The sequence below is a fragment of the Phoenix dactylifera genome, chromosome 4, assembly GCF_051530095.1.
Source record: "Phoenix dactylifera cultivar Ajwa chromosome 4, Ajwa_hap1_PhDact_Kaust_v1.1, whole genome shotgun sequence".
In the NCBI taxonomy this organism is placed as follows: Eukaryota; Viridiplantae; Streptophyta; class Magnoliopsida; order Arecales; family Arecaceae; genus Phoenix; species Phoenix dactylifera.
In genome coordinates this window covers 20,951,002-20,956,274 of record NC_143193.1, presented here as the reverse complement: position 1 = coordinate 20,956,274, position 5,273 = coordinate 20,951,002, and the positions used below count along the sequence as shown (strand labels likewise).

At 39.3% G+C, this 5,273-nt stretch overlaps 1 non-coding gene across 1 annotated transcript; it reads left to right on the top strand.

Annotated features, from left to right (window-relative positions):
• The first annotated feature begins 4,322 nt into the window (after positions 1–4,322).
• Positions 4,323–4,432, top strand: LOC149753718 (small nucleolar RNA R71). Its single transcript, XR_016409317.1, has one exon. It is a non-coding gene; the product is annotated as a small nucleolar RNA R71 (small nucleolar RNA).
• The last annotated feature ends 841 nt before the right edge of the window (positions 4,433–5,273 follow it).

Here is a 5,273-nt window from a genome sequence, read left to right as displayed (position 1 = left end):
TCAAATTGAGTTCATTAGCAATCTAATTGCTAATTAATTCTCCAATAATTCAATAATTGTTTTAATGCAACTTTTGCTTAGGATAATTTGTCAATCGAATTGACCAAATTATCCCTGAATGATTCTTAATCATCAATCAACCATTTGATCAACCTAGAAACTTCTATGCGTGTGACCTCATAGGTTCGAACCTAAGCCGGTAGTATAGGAACATCTGCCTATACTAATCGATGTGACCATCTAGATGTCCAGATAGGCCGAATATATGCGAAGCAAATATTTTGGAATCCTGGACTATGGTTACTGTATAATTCAATCCCTTTGACTCCTAATGCTAGGATGACTTAGAGCTCACTGTCAACCCTATAATTAGTACATCCATTATGTGATTAACTTTAGATATCCCGTGATTTCTCATTGGGATTACCCTGGCTAAGGTTTTGCTAAATTAATCATAAGACATTTTCTTCTGTTTCCTGAAGGGGTCAATTCCATCTTGACTCACAACTGACTACGCAAGTACTTGATTGCACCCAGTGACCTTCCGTCATTGAATTAGAAATTTAGGTAGTCCGGTACCAAAGTACAGTGAGTTGCTTGCTAGTCACAGGTTGCGGTCTCAGATGCAAAGTGACCCCGCATCCACTGGCATGACAAAAAGAAAGTATACTTTGCATCTCATGATCCGGTATGCATCTTCTAAAGATTTGATCATTGCAATACTTGAACAAATAGGGGGCATCATAATAATAACTCCTTATTTCACGCAAGAAATTATTCTTATCATTCGATCCCCAATGCTCTGGCATCCGGTTCGTGACAAGAAAGTTTACAATATCAGCATACCATGGCATAGTAGAAAATGCAAACATTTGCTCTTCAGGGAACGAGTCCTTGATGGGCAACTATGGCACCAAATCATAAACAACTAGCCCAGATAAATGGTCAGCAACCATATTCTTAACTTCCTTTTTATCTTTGATAGTGATGTCAAATTCTTGGAGTAGAAGTATCCATCGTATTAAGCGTGGTTTGGCCTCTTTCTTATCCAGTAAATATTTTAGCGCTGCATGATCCGTAAAGATAACAATAGGAGCACCAAGGATATAAGAGCGAAATTTGTCTAATGCAAATACTACTGCAAGCAATTTCTTCTCGGTGGTGGTGCAATTCATTTGAGCATCGTTTAAAGTTTTGCTTGCATAGTAAATGACATATGGCTTATTATCCTTGCGTTGTCCCAGGACAACTCCTATCGCATAGTCGCTAGCATCGCACATGATTTCAAAAGGTAATGACCAATCGGATGGTCGCACGATGGGTGCAGTGCTAAGCATAGACTTCAACTTTTCGAATACCTCTTGGCAGGTTTCAGTCCAATTGAACGGTGTATCAAGGGATAGGAGGTTACATAATGGTCGAGCTATGACACTAAAGTTCTTGATGAACCTCCTATAAAATCTTGCGTGACCCAAAAATGATCTAACATCTCTAACTGTTTTGGGTGCAGGTAGCTTGGCGATTAAATCAATCTTAGCTCTATCAACTTCCACGCCCTTCGATGAAACAATATGTCCTAGGACAATTCCCTTTGGCACCATGAAGTGGCATTTCTCCCAATTTAGTATCAGATTCTTTTCCATGCATCGAGCTAAGACTGCTTGTAAATGTAATAAACAATCATCAAAAGAATCGCCAAAAATAGAGAAATCATCCATAAACACTTCTAAAAATTTCTCATTCATTTCTTCAAAAATGCTGAGCATACACCTTTCGAATGTTGCAGGTGCATTACACAACCCGAATGGCATCCGACGGAAAGCGAATGTGCCAAAAGGACAAGTGAAGGTAGTCTTCTCTTGATCCTCAGGTGAAATTTCGATTTGGTAGTATCCAGAATAGCCATCAAGAAAACAATAGAATTTGTGTCCTGCAACTCTTTCCAAAACTTGGTCTAGGAAGGGTAGGAGAAAGTGATCCTTCCTAGTGACCAAATTCAATTTTCGGTAGTCAACACACATACGCCAACTCGTCGGAACACGAGTTGGAACTAGTTCACCCTGCTCATTTTTGACTACCGTCAGACCCAACTTCTTAGAAACAACTTGAGTAGGACTTACCCATTTACAATCGAAAATTGGGTAAATAATACCCACGTCAAGCAACTTGAGGACTTCTGCTTTAACCACATCTCTCATCGTAGGATTCAACCTGCGTTGCATTTGCCTTGTGGTTTTGGCATTGTCCTCCAAATATATCTGGTGCGTGCAAATTAAAGGGCTAATCCCCTTCAAGTCGGCAATAGACCACCCTAAAGCTCCCTTATAATTCTTTAGAACACCAAGTAATTTTCTTTCTTGGGCATGATCCAGATCAGATGAGATGATTATAGAAAATGTGTCCTCGGGTCCAAGAAAGGCATACTTGAGTTCCTTCGGTAAGGGTTTCAACTCGAGCTTAGGTGTTTGTTCATGGGATGGTACTATCTTTGCTTTTCGAGGTGGCAACTGTTCAAATTCCTCTATTCGCGGTCTCCACCCATTGACCATCATAACATCCGAATTATCTAAAACAGGTGGGACCACATCATCAGCAGTACCTTCAGAACACCAATCTATCAAACCATTGTCGGCCGATTCAGTAAATATTTCTTTTAACAGATATTCTTTCGCAATGGTTTCAACCCATTCAACTTCCTTACTTTCTTCATGATCACTGGGTTCTTTGCCTATACTAAAGACGTTCAGTTCTAAGGTCATATTGCCAAAAGAAAGCTTCATGACACCATTCCTACAATTGATCAATGCATTAGAAGTTGCAAGGAACGGACGTCCTAAGATGACCGGAATCTGAGATGGTGAATTGGAAGCCGGATGTGTGTCCAGTATGATAAAGTCGACAGGAAAATAGAACTTGTCTACTTGGACCAACACATCTTCGATAATTTCTCTAGGAACCTTCACTGACCTATCAGCTAATTATAAGGTGACAGTTGTTGGCTTCAACTCACCCAAACTGAGTTGCTCATATACCGTATATGGCAACAAGTTCACACTCGCTCCTAAATCTAGCAATGCTCGCTCAATCCTAAAATTGCCAATGATGCACGAGATAGTTGGGCAACCTGGATCCTTATATTTAAGAAGAATGTTATGCTGTAAAATTGCACTCACATTTTCAGCTAGAAATGCCTTTTTCTTGACATTTAAACGACGCTTGACAGTGCACAAATCTTTCAAAAATTTTGCATAGGAAGGCACTTGTTTGATTGCATCAAGAAGAGGTACATTGATTTTTACTTGCTTAAAAAGCTCAAGAATTTCAGAGTTTGGTTCAAGCTTTTGCAAGGGCTTTAATCTTTGTGGAAATGGTGCAGGAAAAGGACATTTAATTTTTTTAGTTGATGTTGGTGCTTCGGTTTCTTCGGTATCCTTTTCTTTTGTCTTGGGAGGGTCAGAATCAGGTATGACTTGTGTTTGTTCTGGGACTGGTCGGTCAATAACCTTTCCACTTCACAAAGTTATTATACTCTTCGCTTGTTCTTTATGCGAAGTTGAAGATGATGCATTGCTACCCCCGTAGACTTGAGGGTTAGGTTGTGGTTGAGTTGGTAGCTTACCCTTCTCTTGAGCACTTAAAGCAGTGGTCAGCATTGTCAGTTGATTTCTTAATTCATCATTGATTTTAGCTTGACCTTGCATGAAAGATTGCAAAGTTTCTTCGAGATTGGATTTTTGAGGGGGTGCGTGTGCATAATGAGGTTGCGGAGGTGGAGGAGTTGGGTTATATACTTGTTGAGGTTGGTCATTCCTCCACCTGAAATTTGGATGGTTCTTCCATCCAGGGTTGTAAGTACCCGAAAAAGAATTATTAAAAGATTTTTGATAGGTATTCATAACATTGGCCTGATCGTGCAAGACTTCTTTGAATGCGGGTATTGTAGGGCAATCAGTGGTGAGATGGCCAGGCATCTCACAAATCCTACAACACTCGCTGTTATATTCTACGGTCTTGACGGGTTCAATCCTTCTAAGTTTAATTTTCTCTACCTTTCTAGTAAGGGCTGCCATTTTAGCCTGAATATCATCCTGAGTACTAAGGTTGTAAAGGCCCTCGTGTCCAATGCTAGTAGGCTTAGGCAAAGGTTTATTCACTCCATCCCCTGTATCCCATAATTGTGCAGTCTCTGCGAGAGAATCTAAATAGTCCCATGCCTCATCGGGTTGCTTTTCCAGAAAAGACCATTGCACATAGTCTCTATAAATTGTTTTAACTGTGGAGACAACCCTTCGTAAAAGAAACTAATGGTTCTCCAGGTTTCAAACTCATGATGAGGACAAGAGAGAAGCAAATCTTTAAATCTCTCCTAGCATTCATAAAATGTTTCATGGTCTTTTTGTTGGAAATTACTAATGTGCCTTTTCAAAAAGTTAGTCCTTTGTGCGGGAAAGAATTTTTTCAAGAATTTTCTTTGCATATCATGCCATGTTCCTAGCGATCTAGGTCTCAAGGAGTTCAACCATGTTTTGGCTTTATCCTTTAAGGAAAAAGGGAACAAGGTCAATTTAAGGACATCTTCTGATACATTTGGCACTCTAAATGTGATGCTAATTTCCTCAAAATCCTTAAGGTGAAGATAAAGGTTCTCGGATTCCATTCCATGATACTTTGGCAGCAATTGAATTACTCCTGGTTTGATTTCAAAGTGTCCTACGTTTTCAAGAATAATCATGCATGAAGGTTGACTAGTCCTAGTGGGGTGTAAGTATTGTCGAAGTGTCATAACTGAGGGTCTACCTTCATTACCATGGTGACTTCCTACATCGTCATCAACCATCTCACTAGATCTGAGATTTTGCGAAAGAGTTTTAATAATATGATCTAAGGAATTGTCAAAAGTTTTTCGATTCAAACGCCCAGTGTTGTCCCTATTCCAACCTAGCATACAAAATTTAATTAAATTTTTTTTTTATATTTTTTTAAAAAAATAATAAATATAAATATAAGTACCAACTAAAGATACCCTAAAACGACATCCTAAAACAAAAATCTATTCACAATCAAACATGCAACAAAACATTACACCTCAATTTCTAATGTTTTTCTTAAATTTTCTAGACAGCTCCTAACTGGTTTGAAGAGGGCACCTAAGCCTCCAATCCGGTCTAATGAACCGAGTTGACCAGGTAAGCTTCCAGGTAAGTGGAGGGGTCACGATGCGTTCGCAAAGGTCCTACTTAAAATCCACTTGCCTCGAACAGATGAACTGTCTC